The sequence below is a fragment of the Equus przewalskii genome, chromosome 5, assembly GCF_037783145.1.
Source record: "Equus przewalskii isolate Varuska chromosome 5, EquPr2, whole genome shotgun sequence".
NCBI classification, from domain to species: Eukaryota; Metazoa; Chordata; class Mammalia; order Perissodactyla; family Equidae; genus Equus; species Equus przewalskii.
Window position 1 is genome coordinate 61,721,648 of NC_091835.1, and position 16,243 is coordinate 61,737,890.

The 16,243-nt window shown below is 36.3% G+C and overlaps 1 long non-coding RNA gene across 1 annotated transcript in view; it reads left to right on the forward strand.

The window, feature by feature from the left end:
* Positions 1 to 2,523: 2,523 nt before the first annotated feature.
* The window catches only part of LOC139083377 (uncharacterized), a 78,503-nt gene continuing 64,783 nt past the window's right edge, over positions 2,524 to 16,243 (forward strand). The window contains exon 1 of the long non-coding RNA XR_011540047.1: positions 2,524 to 2,723. This is a non-coding gene — a long non-coding RNA (uncharacterized lncRNA). The remainder of the gene's footprint in view (positions 2,724 to 16,243) is intronic.

Below are 16,243 nucleotides of genomic sequence, written 5' to 3' on the forward strand. Positions count from 1 at the left end.
CAACTGAAATTTCACAATGATGTAAACTATTATGAATTCAATTTAAAAAAAAATTTCTAATAAAAAGAAAAATAAAATAATTTTCCTTTTCCTGATTTTTGCATTTATTCCTTCAACATTAATTTAGCACCTAATATGCACCAGGCAGTGTGATAAAAGAAGCATATAGGACACAAAGTCCCTACTCACTAAGGGTTTATAAGGGCTGAATTGATCTCCTTCAGCTGGTGCCCTTAGAATCATACAACGGATAGTCAGTCTTAATAATGAAAAAAATGTGTAAATATTTATCATTCACTTCTTCAGAAAACTTCAAAAGCTACTCAATATACATCCTAAATACACTGGCTAAAGGTTGAAGACCCTAGAAAAACTTGTAGGAAGGGTAAGTGAAATATTATTTGAAGTGTTAGGCTCAGGACACCACCTTTTTCCACCTTCAGGTATAACCGTGGGAGATACCTAAGTAGAGAGCTGGCAGGGGGCATGCAACTTAGGGAAAGTAAAAATATGGTTGAATTATTTTGATTTGTGATTATCATGAGGGGAGCAGAAAAAGGAGGAAGGAGCAGTGGTCAGAGAGAGGAATGAAATATCTACAAAGGATAGCTGCTCTTCTGTAAACCCTACATTTAAGCCAGGGAGAAAAGTAGACATCCTCCATCGTGCTCCAGAGGGTACAGTTAGGACAAACGGGACCAAGCATGGGTATTTCATCTGAACAATTACCAAAGGAGAATGCGTCAGAGGAACTGTCTCCAAAAAGGATGAGCCTCCCATTACGGGGATTGGTAAACTGAGGCTAAACAAAGCTCAGCAGGCATTATTGCTAAAGGGACTCCTACTGCAGGTGAGAGGGTAGACAGCAAGATCTACTCTTTCAGTGCTAAAAACCCTAGCAAAAGTGCCTGAAGAGTTAAACTAATTTTACACATAAAACAATCTCAATATGGAGTTTTTTATAGTTGTGAATAAAGAGCTGGCTTTTTATATATCATCACCAAACACTCTCCAAGGGCTCTGCCTCACAAAGCGTCTCTACCTGAAGGGAGTGCAGGCTGGGAAACCATTTATTACAATGTCATCTCTTTTATGAAACAAGTATTCTTCAGAAGTCCTTTAATCACAAGAGACTTTCTTAGAACTAACACTTCAGCTATGAGCATGTTAACTAGAACCAGCCAGCGACCTGAGTAAGAAATTTCACCGTGTTCACCAGTTGCTCTATTCATTATCCCCTCTTCACATCACTCACACTCCTTACCAAATTAGGAGACATTCTGTAACAGGGTTAGTTACTACATGGCTGCATCTGACAGTTATAATGAATAAAAACAAAAGTTTTTTCAAAGGCCTACTATGTCTCAAAGAGCTTGGCATGGCTTAAGTGGTAATTGAATGAAGAATAAAGCCAACACGCCTTCTCTGTGTTATAGAAGGAGGTATGATACGCCATTATATATAAGACTCAGAAAACGGATCAAACAAAGCCTTCAGCACGTCGGCCTCCCCGTGACCCTGTGTGGCGTCCTCATTTTACAAATCACTTTCACTCTATTGTCTCATAAAATTCTCAGAACAAAGCTATGAGTTGTCAAAGCAGGTGTCATTATCTCCATTTTAAGTGAGATACTGAAAGACAGGTGAGCCCAAGATCGCAGAACTACTAACACTTGGAACCCAAAGTTCGTGGTCCTTTCCACTGACCCTAAGTAATGAGCCAAAGTGCATTTTTAAAAACTACCAGGATTTATACATCTGAATGATTATTAAATCTTCTTCCCAGTGGTCACAGACTGATACTTAGACAGTGACAACTATTCATGCTGTATGAACAAAATTGCTTATGTGTAAGCAGCGGCTCTTCCAAATCTATAACTTGAATTTTTTCAGTGGGTGCAAACCTTTGTCCACAAGAGTGAACATCCATTTGTAGCTGGGTAACCTGAGACTAAACACAATACTGTTCAATGTAGTTTCACAATTGGTAAGAAACTAAAGGTAAGAGTTACCCTGTTCTTATTTTCCTGTTCCATTTGCTTTAAATCACAGACTAAGAAACCACAAATTCTGATAAATACTACAGCCATTTTGTTACCTTCCATTCCATATAGATTTTCTAGTAACTTCAAGTTCAACACCTACAAGACGTTAATCATCTTCCCTCCAAATCTATCGGTCTTCCCTCTTGTGGTGAACGGACCCTCCAGCCTTCCAAATTCTCGACACTTTCTTCACCATAACTCCCCCTCCCCATTTCCATGCTCTCTTGCCCCACCAAGCCGCATTCTAATGTGCTAAGCATAATTTTAGACATGCATATATCCTTGAAAGATGTTTTCATTCATTTATTCAACAAATTATTTCATCACCCCTTTTGTTTTCCAAGTACTATAAGCTGGTATAGCAGTCAGCTTTTTTGCATAGCAAACTACTCCAAAACTTAGTGACTTAAAAATGGCCATTTGTTTAGTTCATAATTATGCAAGTCAATTATGCAAGCATTTTATGCTGGGTTCAGCTGAGCAGTTTTCTGCCAGTCATAGGTGTCTCTGCTGGGCTCTCCCATGCTCTGCCAGGAAAGCTGGGGGCTGGCTCTCTCACATCACTGGAGCCTTGGCTGGGACAGTTCATCCCTGCTCCATGGGGTCTCTCATTATCCAGGAGGCTAGCCTGGGCTTCTTCACACAGCCATCTCAGGGTCCAAAGAACAGCAAGAGAAGGTAAGCCCCAAAGCACAAACACTTTACAACTCTCTAACTGAATCACATTTACTATTTTCAAAGCAGCCAAAGCAAGTCATACGGCCACATCTAGAGTTAGTGTGGAAGGGGACCACTCAAGCACACAGGTACAGGGAAGTGTGATCAAACTGGCATCTATGACTGCAAAAAATCTATTATACTGGATATTAAAAATGAACAGACAGACAGTGTCCCTGCCCTCGCATCCTCCATCAGCACTTGGTATTTTTCCACTTCCTAAGGTTGGCCAAGCAGATAGGTATAAGCCTGTATTCCTTTATAGTTTTAATTTCTCTGATTAATGGTAAGGCCAAACATTTCTTTATACACTTAATAGTCATTCATATTTTCTCTTTTATGAGTTGCCTATTTGTGTGTCTTGTCTATTTTTCTACTGTATTTCCTGTGTTGTTCATACTTATTCTTGTGACCTTGATGACAAGCTCATATAGTCATAGATGCAGGAAGCGGTGTAACGGCCAAAAGGCCCATTAGCCTGCTAAAGCAGGATTCTCACCATGGTATATTATTTTATTGTGAATACATCATGCAGAGACATTTGTATAAACCATATACGTAGAATTTAAAGAATATCTATAAAGACTCATGTACCACTGTCCCAGTGCATTCAACTCCATTTGTTATTCCTCTCTGATTTGAGATGCCACCTTTAGCACACACTATTATCATTGTATACTTGAATCTATTTCTGGACTTTCTGTTTTTATTTTCCATTTTTGAGAAAGGATGTTGAATTTCCATACCAAGAATGGATGTTGAATTTTGTCAAATGCCTTTTCAGCATAGGTGAAGGTGGTCATGTGATTTTCTCCTCCTATTGAACCACGTTTTGCATTCCTGGAATAAACTCCACTTGATCATGTTATCTCATTACTTTAATGTGCTGTGAAACACTCCTTGCTGATATTTAGGATTTTGCCTCAATAGATTTGATCCAAAGTTTTCGTTTTGTGCATTCTTTGCCAGAATTTGTTACACAGTGTTATACTTGTTCTTCCACGAGCTGACGCAGTTTAAATAGTTTTGGAATTTTCAGCATTTTCAAGATGAAGTAGACTTTACTGGACGTTTTTCCAAGCGCTCTTTGAAAACTTTTTGTCTTCTTCCACGAAAACTGATCTGTTAGAGTTTCAATGTTTTCTGGGAGTTATGAAAAATAAATTAAATTTTCCTAGAAATTTGTCCTTTTTATCACAATTTCCAGTTTGTTTTCAGAGATGTGAGCAAAGTAGTCTCTTGCCTTTTAATTCCCTTTGCTTTTGTGGTTATTTGCCCTTTAATCATTATTCATATTTTCACTTTTTTCTTGGTTCAACTAGCTTTTAGTTTATGTGATTTATCGGTTATTTCAAAGAATAAGCTTTTGATTTTATTTATTAATTCTGCTACTTTTCTATTTCCTAACTCATTCATTTATTCTTGTGTCTTCATTAATTTTTCTGTGCACTTTCTTTTCATTTATTTTGCTGTCCTTTTCACACTTCTTGAGTTGAATGCTTAATTCAATTTTGGTACACTCTGTTTTCTATATCGGTATTTAAGGCTGTATCTCTTTTATGTACTGATGAGCTATACCCCATAGCTTCTAATACACAAAGTTTTCATTATCATTTTCTGGATGTTCTGCAATTTTGATTTATATCTTGTTTTTGAGTCAAGTTGTTTATAAAACAGTATCTGAACTGTTAAGGCTTTTGTTTTCTGGCGTTGTTTGTTAATTTCTAGTTTTTCTATATTGTGATCAAAAAATGTTGCTTGTATAATTTTTATTTTTTTAGTTTATTATGATTGTCCTTGTCACTTTTTGACACCAATTCATGGGCATTTGAAAAAATGTTCTTTATTTTCATGGTATAAAATTTTACACAAATGTAAGTTCAGATACAAAACATAAGAACATTAACATTGATATTAATAGGCATTTTAATTATGTCTACTTAATTATCTTATTAAAATCTCCTATGTTCTTACTTACTTGCTAAATTTTATTTTCCAATGTTTTTGGAATCCTTCATGGTAGTAGAAATGGAAGTAGTCGTAGTAACAGTGCTAATAGTGGAGGCTAATTTTGGGGAGAGAGGGATTTGAAAGCAAAATTTATTGCTTATAACATTTACATTTTACATGCAAATTTTGTTTTTTTCCAGCTTTATTGAGATATAATTGACATACAACACTGCACAAGTTTAAGGTGTATAACATATTGATTTGATACACTTACATACACTTGATTTTATACCTTTTTATACACATATATAACGATTACCACTGTATCATTAGCTAACACCTCCATCTCATCACACAATTACCATCTTTTTTGTGGTGAGAATACTTAAGATCTATTCTCTTAGCAACTTTTAAGTATTTAATACAGTATTATTAGCTATAATCTCCATGCTGTACATTAGAACTCCAGAACTCGCTAATCTTATAACTGGAAGTTTATACCCTTTGACCAAATCTCCCCATTTCTCCCAACTTCTAGCCCTTGTTAACCACCACTCTACTCTGTTTCTCTGCGTTCAGCTTTTTTAGATTGTACATATAAGCGATATCATATAGTATTTGTCTTTCTCTGTCTGACTTATCTCACTTAGTATAATGCCCTCGAGTTTTATCCAAGTTGTTGCAAATGGCAGGCTTTCCTTCTTTCTCTAGTTGAATAATATGTCATTGTATATATATATATATATATATATATATATATATATACTATATCTTCTTCATCCATTTATCTGTTGACAGATACTTAGGTTGTTTCCGTATCTTGGCTATTGTGAATACTGCTGCAATGAACATGGGGGGTGCAGATATTTCTTTGATATCCTATTTCCATTCCCTTTGGATATATACCCACAAGTGGGATTGCCGGATCATACAGTAGTTTTATTTTTAGTTTTTTGAGGAAACTCCATACTGTTTCCCATAGTGGCTGCACCAATTTACATTCCCATCTACAGTGCACAAGGGTTCCCTTTTTTTTTGCTGTGCAGAAGCCTTTTAGTTTGACAGCATCCCACTTATTTATTTTTGCTTTTGTTACTTGTGCTTTTGGTGTCAGATCCAGGAAATCGCTGCCAAGACCAATGTCAACTAGGTTTTTCTCTATGTTTTCTTCTGGGAGTTTTACAGTTTCAGATCTTATGTTTAAGTCTCGAATTCATTTTGAGCTAACTTTGTGAGTGGTATAAGTAAGATAGGGGTCCAATTTCATTCTTATGCATGTGGTTAGGTGAAGACTAACATTTATTGAGTGCCTACTATGTACCAGATAATGTTATAAGTTCTTTAGCTGGATAATCTCATTTTCCACTAGTATTATACTTATTCAAACCTTCATCTTTCACCTAAACCACTACAATCGCCTAATTTGTCTCCCAACTTATCTATGTCCCACTCAAATTCCTCCTCCACACAGCATGGCATCTAAATGAACATTTAGTTGTGCTCTGAAAACTTCAAGCCGTGTTATTCAAGCTAAGCTCCACCAATTCAAATTTACTGAGGATAGGGCTCAGGAAACTTCACTTTTAAGAAATATGGATGATCCTTATGCAGACTAAAGTTGAAGAATCACTAGCCTACAGGATAAAGGCATAACATCTTTTAAACACAGTATTCTATTTTTAAAGGAAAAACATATAATTATCTGAGTAATAAGTTAATACTGGGTAATAAGTTAATATTACTTGGATAATATGTAATACAGAATATACAGAGTAAACAATGAAAGTCTCCCCCAACTCTCATTCTTCTCCCTAGAGATGACTAACGTCAATATTTGGTGGGCACACATTCAGTTCCCTTTCTGTTTATTAAATCTACATATGTGTGCTTATATACACATATAACATGTGTATATTAAAAATAAGTAGAGGTCTACTTTGTTCTCTTTAATGGTTTATGATGTTGCATTATCTATGTTAAATTATCTATGATAATTTATTTAATGAATTTTCAATTGATATTTAGGTTGTTTACAATTTTTCACTTAATACAAACAATGCGGCAATAAACACTCTTGTGCGTATGTCCAAGTTTTTCTTTACAGTCAGTTCATAGAAATCAAACTGCTCCGTTAAAGCAATATGTGTATATATCAATTAGGAATCCTTAGTCTGCAAGTGATAGAAAATTCAATCCAGACCAATATGTGAAGAGGGAAATTATCTGCTGATTTAACTCAAATTCCAGGGAAAGAATTTGCTTAGGAAAGGCTTAATCTAGTGGATCCCATTTCTTCCCATCTTTCTCTCTTGCCTTCCCTAATATTCACATCCTCCTAAGGATAAATCATCCCATGATCTCAGTTAGCTGTCAACAGCTTCTGGGGCAACATGTTTCTCCATTTACATCCAGAGTAAATGAGTAAAAGAGTGCTTTGGCCCTGAATTCTGAGAAAAAGTGCTGAGCTTCTCTCTGATTTGTTTTTTGTCGTTAGTGCCAATTCTGACTTCTAGAGACCCTGTGCACAGGAGAGCTGAACCCTGCCTGGTCTTTGTGCACCATCCTCTCACCTTCCAGCACTATATGGAACAATTCTCTCCTGCTATTTCTAGGGTTTTCATGGCCAATTTTTTCAAAAGTGGGTGGCCAGGTCCTTCTTCCTAGTCAATCTTAGTCTGGAAGCTCTGCTGAAACCTGTCCACCATGGGTGACCCTGTTGGTATTTGAAATACCAGTAGCATAGCTTTCAGCATCACAGCAATACGCAGCCACCACTGCATGAAAACCGACAGATGGGTGGTGTGGTTCCCTAACCGGGAAACAAACCCAAGCCATGGCAATGAGAGCACCAAATCTTCACCACTAGACAACCAGGGCTGGGTCTGACTTGATTAGCTTAGGTCATATGTCCACTCCTGCACCATCAATCACTGTGACCAGAGAAAGAGAATGTCCTGACTGGCTTACGTCATATGTCACTCCTCTGAAGCTGTAGGTGGAGCCAACTTACCTGGAAGTGCTTTGATTCCCAAAGAGAAATCACAGGCCAGGCGGCTGCTGGGATGAATGCTCACCAGAGTGAATTCTTTATTTGGACAGATCAATGCCAAACTGCCTTCCAAAAATTTACACTACCACCGACCACGTATGAAAGTGGCTGTTTCTCAATATCCCCATCAAAATTTTCTATTATTTACATTTTATTCATATTTACCTAATTCAGTGTTGATGAGCATCTTTTTATGTGCTTATTGGCCTTTTATATTTCCCCTATAAATTGCCTATTTATAACCTCCACTCATATTTCTATTTTTGAATGATTTATAGAAGCTCTGAAAACATTCTACACAATAATCAGTCATCCATTAAATATGCTGCAAATAGTTTTCTCTGTATGTAACTCATCTTTTAATTTTACCATGCCTGTCATTGTGCAGAGATAATTTTTAACTTATATGAGGTTATGTCCATCGAACTTTTTCTTCTATGGCTTCTGGTATCTATGTCTTGTTAAGGAGGCCTTTTCCACCTCTAATTATTTTTAAATGTGCTCCCACAGGGTCTCCAAATACTTAAATTTCTTTTATATTCAGCTGCTTAATTCATTTGAAGTTTATTTTATGGATGGTTAAGGTAATAGTCTACTTCTCCTTTTTTCCGAATCAATAACTAATTTTCTTAACACTATTTATTGCACTCCCCTATGGATTTGAAATACCATCTTTATTATAACCTAAATTTCTACAGATGATACATGGATCTGTTCTGGTCTCTCTATTGCACTGATTTCCACTCCAGTCTGCCACATTGTTTTGATCACGTCCTTAGCATATACTTTTACCATATGTTTTTATCATTACTTAGCAATGTGTATGGGACATGCCCAAGACCTAACTCTTTAGCATGAGATATAAGAATCTCTAAGATGTGAGCTTCATTTATTTCTCCATCCTCCTCATCCATCATCTAGCTCCTTGCCTTTCAGCTTTTAGTAAAACCGAACACAGATAATTCCAAACAGACATGACTCTGGAGCATAGCTTGGTTCTTTTTGTTTCCTCTTCCTGCAACATCCTGCCCTCCTTCCTTACCTGAGTGACTCTTACTCGTCCTTTAGAACTTAGCTCAGTCAAAATTACTTACTTACTTACTATCCTTTCCTGAACTCCCATGTAGGCTTCTCTCACCTCTTCCCCTGTTCTCCAATTATGCCATCTACTTCTGTCAGGCAGAGATAACCTCTTCATACTGTGTCTTTCCCGCCAGCTTTCCTATGACAGAGACGATGTTTATTCTTCTTTATACTTCCAGCCCCTAGTACAGTCCTTGTTCATAGGAAATGCTCAAAAATATTTGTTGAATTGAGCTTTCTTCTTTCCTTCATTTTATTATGACTTATATTCTATAAAGGTACATCTCCATCAGTGGAATAAATTAGTATTCTTGAAGACTAAATTTGCAAAACAAATTTATTTTTAAAAATTCATGTCAGCTCCATCCACCAAAAATATATCTTATGGTTAAGAGAATTTCCCTCTCTGTAGCACCTGCTACAGATATGTTATAAACACAGCTCTAGATGAGGTATCTGATAACTGAAAGTAAACACTTCATTAGATCCAAATCATAATCATTTTAATCCATTCTGCTTTGTTAAATTGCATTTCTTTTCCTCGGACATACTTCTCTTAAAGTTGACTATGTGAAATCCATTACCTATAAATTTTGAGAAATTCTCAAATTCAAACCCAATCATTAATTATTTGCTGAGTAAAATAGGGATGACAACAATAATACCTGCCTCATAGGTTTGTTATCAGGATTAAATGAGTTTACATTTATATAGCACCTAGAGCCTGACATTATACCATTATTTGATAAACAGTGTCCCATCTTGCTCAGAACAAAAGTGTAGGTCCTCTCTTCTGTCACCTCTCATTCACTCCACTCCAGTAAACTTAGCCTGCTTACTTTGGAAGGAAGAGCTGAACAATGAACATGCCAAGCCTGCCCCTACCTCTGCTATTGCCCCAAATACATACACAACTCATTCCCTCACATCTTTTCAGGGCTCTGCTCAAAACCAATCCTATCAATGAAGATTTCACTGGACATAAATCAAAGGCAACCCTTGTCCTCTGACACTCCTTCTCCACCTTGCCCTTCTTTATTTTTCCCCATACTGCTCATTACTTTCTAACATATTATGAATTTCCTTGTTTTTTTTTTTATTGCCTCCCCTGCACCACTGTAGCATAAGCTTTTTAATGAGGGAGACATTTTGTCTGTTTTCTTCACAGCTATCTCCTGAGTGTCTAGAACAGTACCTGGTACATAATGGCATTCAATGTAGATTTACTATATGAATGAATCAAGGAATTAACAGAAGGGCAATAAGGAAGCTCTTGAAACATTTCACCAGGATGTGAATGAGCTATGAATGAGTAAAGTGGCAGTCAGAACTGAAGATATGAACAAGCAATTTACAAAGTAAGAAAATCAATAGACTCTGGGCACTAATACTATTTCTCAGGGAGAAGGTCTATCTTGTGCGGTAATAAACACACCTCTGTCCTAAAAAGAAAGTTGTATTATTATGAAAAAATGACTACACCATCTACAATCACTGTGTTTTAATCCCCTGGTTGTCAAGTGTACAGGTGGGGGCAGGTCTTCATAGCTGCTCATCCACATATCATCACACTGAAGTGGGGGTTATTAAGGTGGTGGCAGTCTATTAATGGAAGTGGTGAAGGGTCTGGGGACCTGAAGAGAATGGAGTCATGTTCCTGCTAATGCTCTACTCTTGATTAATAGAACGTGAAGTCCACTTAACAATTGAAATTGACTTTTTAAAATTCCATATACATATGTTATATATTATAAATATAATCCTTTGATCAGGAAATTATGGCTTCAGTCATTCATTCCACATACATTTATTGGGCACCTCCATATGCTAGGCACCATGACAGACTCTGGGAAAGTATCAGCCAACAAGACTGCCATAGGATCTGATGTCACACAGCTTATAGTCTAGGCAGACTGAGCAAGTAAATCTTGTCTACATGCAAAACATGAATGGGAGAACTGAAGCAGCGGCATTTGTATATTCATTTATTTATTGAACAAGCACTATTTGGTTCATGCTTAGTGCGTATTTAAGGACACTAATGGCACAAAAGAAATAAAATATACAGTCCTTGTCCTATGATTTCCAATATAGTAGAGGAGAGAAATATTTGTTCAATCGACCCAGAAAAAAACAACCCAAAGGACAACATATGTACATAGGGTCATGCTAGAGAGATGTGGAGTAACAATAACTTCATTTCCTACTACTCTCTCCCTCACTTACTCTACTCTGTCCATACTCCTGCCTTACTGTTCCTGCCTTCCACACCTCCTGCCTTAGGGCATTTGCATCAACTGTTTCCTCTGCCATAAATTCTTTTCCCTGGATATCTGCATGATCAGCTCACTCATTTACTTCAAGTCTTTGCTCGAATACCTTCTCAATAAGGCAGACCTTGACCATGCTATGTAATACAGTCAGGCACCACATAATAACATTTCGGTCAACAACAGGTCACATATACGATGGTGGTCCCGTAAGATTAGTACCACATAGCCTACATGTGTAGTAGGCTATACCATCCAGGTTTGTGTAAGTATGCTCTATGATGTTCGCACAACGATAAAAATCACCTAACGACACATTTCTCAGAACATAGTGCAATGCAATATGGTATTTCTGATCCTTCTTTCCCTACTCTACTTTCTCTCTTTCCTATAAAGCTTATCACCTTTTAATACATTAGTTAATTTACTCACATATTATGTTTAAACTTTATTGTTCATGTCTGCCTATTAGAATGTAAACTCCATAAAGGCAGAGATCTTGTTTAGTTCACTGGTCAATGCAAGGCACGTAGAACAGTGCCTGGCACATAGTAGGTACTCAAAAAGCATTTGTTAAATGAATGATAGTGATGATCATACTAATATAAATTGAGCGTTGAACATGTGCCAGGCAGATGCTAAGCACTTTAAATGTATGACCCCTTTAAATCCTCATAACGCATTATCTCTTTTTTAACCACATAGTGGATACTAGTCCCAGTTCTTGGTTATAGTCAACGGAAAAGGAATTTATTGGAGATTTACCAGGAAACTCAAAGAATGAATATGAATGCTGGAGAGTCTGGCTCGTGAAAGAAACAACTGAGACAAAGCACTACTGGGATTCTGCCACAGGAAAAATCTGCTGAGGACTCTATTCTTGGCATAGCCACCAGGGACACTTTCAGCTATTTGGCTGGACTTTGCTGCTCCTAGAGCCTCACCACCAAGATTCTGGAAATCTTCCCTCCTTCTTGTAGATTTAAATTTCTACTATGTCACTACTTCCTTTCGGCACTTCCTTTGGCACTTCTTACGTGTGGATCTACTGGTGACAAATTTTCTCAGTTTTAATTTATCTGAAAATGTCTTTATTTCTCCTTCATTTTTGAAATATATTTCCATTGGATATAGAATTCTAGGTTGATGTTTTCTTTCAGCACTGTAAAGATGCCACTTCATTGCTGTCTGGTTTCTATTGTTTCTGAAGAGAAGTCAGCCATCACTCTTATTAACATTCCCTACATGTAGAATGTCTTTTTCTCTCACACTGTTTTCAGATTTTTTTCTGTAACTTTCATTACTGAATTTTCTTGATATGTGGGTTGAGTTTTTTTAATCAAATTGGGAAAAACTGTGGGCCAATATTTTTTTCTGACCCATTCTCTCTTTTTTCTCTTTTTAAGTTCTAATTATACACATAATAGATTGCTTGATAATATCCCCCAGGTCACTGAAGTTCTCTTTATTCTTTTCTGTGTTTTCAATACTTTTTCTCTGTGTGCTTTAGTTTGAATAATTTCTATTGAACCATCTTCTGGTGGGTCTAACCTGCTGTTAATCCCATGCAGTGATTTTTGCATTTTTTTACTTCCAAGATTTTATTTGTGAGTCATAGGATTTTCATTTGGTTCCTTTTTAGAGTTTCCAGATCTCACTTGAAATTTCCTACCACTTTACCCATTGTAGATTTAACGAAAATGATAAACCTCTAGGAAGACTCATAGACACACACACACACACAAATTATCATTATAAGGAATAAAATCAGGCACTTTACTACACCATCCTGCAAACACTACGGATAATATTATGAATAATACTCTGCTAATAAATTTGACAACCTAAATGAAATGTACAAACTCTTTGAGAAACACAAGTTTCTAAAATCAACCAAGAACAAATATAAAATCTGAATAGCCTAATGTTTATTTAAAAAATTAAAGTTTTGGGTTTTGTTTTTTTTTTTTTTTTTGAGGAAGATTAGCCCTGAGCTAACTACTACCAGTCCTCCTCTTTTTGCTGAGGAAGACTGGCCCTGAGCTAACATCCGTGCCCATCTTCCTCTACTTTATATGTGGGACATCTACCACAGTATGGCTTGCCAAGCGGTGCCATGTCCACACCTGGGATCTGAACCAGTGAACCTCAGGCCACCAAGAAGTGGAATGTGTGAACTTAACTGCTGTGCCACTGGGCTGGCCCCTAAAGTTGTCTTTTAAAACTTTCCAACAAAGAAAACTCAAGGCCCATATGGCTTCAGTGGTGAACTCTATCAACCATTTGAGGAAGAAATAATACTGAACTTAGACCAGCTCTTTTAGAAAATATAAGAGGAACGAACATTCTCAATACATTTTATGAGCTCAGTATACTGATGCCAAACCTGACAAAAGCATTACAACAAAGTCAATATATCTCAAGATCATAAGTACAAAATACCTCAATAACACAGTTGCAAATCAAATCCAGCAATATATAAAAAATAAAATAAAGCTTGACCAATGAAGTTGATCCCAATAATGCAAGGTTAGTTAATCAATCAATGTAATTTGCTACAATACTAGAATTAAAAAGTTATAAGACGGGCCGGCCCTGTAGCTGAGTGGTTAGGTTCGCACGTTCCACTTCAGCGGCCTTGGGTTTCGCTGGTTCGGATCCTGGGGATCAGACATGGCACTGCTCATCAGGCCATGCTGAGAAGCGTCCCATGTAGCACAACCAGAGGCGCTCACAACTAGAGTCTACAATTGTGTACTGGGGGGCTTTGGGGAGAAGAATAAAAAAAAGAAGAAGATTGGCAACAGTTGTTAGCTCAGGTGCCAATCTTTGAAAATAAAAAAAAAACAAAAAAATAAAAGTTATATGATCACCTCAATAGATGCAGAAAAAAATCATTTGACAAAAATTAACACCCGTTCACATTTAATGGTAAAAAAAAAATGAATGCTTTCCCTCTAAAATAAAAAAACAAAAGCAATGATACCTGCTCTCACCACTTCTATTCCTAAATTAGGAGGTTCTAGATTGAGAAATAAAGCAAGCAAAGGAAATAAAAAACATAAAGTTTGCAAAGAAAGAAAAGAAAGCTGTGTGTATCATCAGACAAGTTTCTAACATACACAGAAAATCTTGGGGCCGGCCCCGTGGCCGAGTGGTTAAGTTCGCACACTCCACTTAGGCAGCCCGGCGTTTCACTGGTTCGGATCCTGGGCGCAGACATGGCACTGCTTGTCAGGCCACACTGAGGTGGTGTCCCACATGCCACAACTAGAGCAATCCACAACTAAAATATACAACTATGTACTGGGGGGGATTGGCGGAAGAAAAAGCAGAAAAAAAAAATATTGGCAACAGTTGTTAGCTCAGGTGTCAATCTTTAAAAAATAAAATAAAATAAAGAAAATCTTAAGAAATCTATATACCCTTAGAACTAACAAGTGAACTTAGGAAGGTCTCAAGACACAATATCAATATACAAAAATCAATTGTATTTCTATATGAGCAACAGATAATTAAAAGATGAAATTTAACAAACAATATTGCTTAGTGGTAACATCCAAAAACATAAAATGCTTAGGAATAAATTTAAATATGCAATATCTTTACACTGTAAACGTCAAAACATTGCAAAGTGAAATTTTTTTTAATTTTTTAAAAATCTAAGTGAGTTTATCATGTTCTGTAGAATGGAAGACATACTGTTAAGATGTCAATTTTATGCAAATTTATCTATATAATTCAATGCAATCCCAACCAAAATCCCAACAAGCTTTTTTATAGAAATTAACAAGCTGATTCTAAAATTCATGTGGAAACACAGGATAAGACAACTAAAATTATCTTGAAAAAGAAGGACTTACACTACCTGATTTCAAGACTTCCTATAAAACTATAGTAATAAAGAGAATGTGGTACCATGTGAGAATAGACAAACAGATCAGTGGAAGAGAACAGAGACTCTAGAAACAGACCCACACATGCAGAGTCAGTTGATTTTCAACAAAGCTGCCAAAGTAATTTAATAGAGAAAGGATAGTTTTTTCAACAAATGTGGCTGGAACAACTGGAGATATATATATTATATATATACATCATATATATATGTGTCTGTGTGTGTGTTTATACACACATCATACATACAAAAATGAACATCCACTCTTATCTTCTGCCATACACATAGATAAACTCAAAACGGACCACAGATATAAATGTAAAAGATACAACTATAGATCTTCTAAAAGAAAACATAGGAGAAAAATCTTCATAACCTTGAAATAGGTAATGATTTCTAAGATAGAACAAAAAAAAAACATAAATCATAAGAGAAAAAAATGTTAAATTGGACTTCAACAAAATTAAAAACTTTTTCTCTTTGAAAGATACTAAGAAAATGAAAGGTCAGGCCACAAGTTTGCAGTATAGATACTTGAGAAAGACTGGATCCTGAATATATAAAAGAACTCCTATAAATCAACAATAAAAGGACAAACAATCCAATAAAATGTATGGACAAAAGACTTGAGTTGACATTTCACAAAAGAATCTATATAAATGGCTGATAAGCACATAAAAAGGTGCTCAACATAACTGGTCATTTAGGAAAATTCAAATTGAAACCACAATGACATATGATTTCACACTCACTCAAATATTTAAAACCAGGAAAATGGACAATACCAAGCGTTGGTGAGGATATATAGCCACTAAAATCCTCATACTTTGCTGGTGGGAGTATAAAATGGTGCAACTACCTTGAAAAACATTTGGACAGTTTCTTATAAAGTTAAATACATGCTTACTGTATGATTCAGCAATTCCACTCCTAGATATTCCACACCCAAGAGAAATGAAAATATATGTTCACAAAATGATAAATATTCATACAGTTTTATTTGCAATAGTCTCAAACTGGAAACGACTCAAACGTCCATCAACGAGTGAACAAATCAACCAACTGTAGTATATTCATAACAATGGCATACCATTCAGCAATAAAAAGGAATAAACTACTGGCCCCCACAAGAACCTAGAAGAACTCGATGACTCAGCAATCCACTCTTAGGTATAGACCCAACCTCAGTGTTTATATGTGCACCAAAATACAGGAATGTTTATACCAACACGAT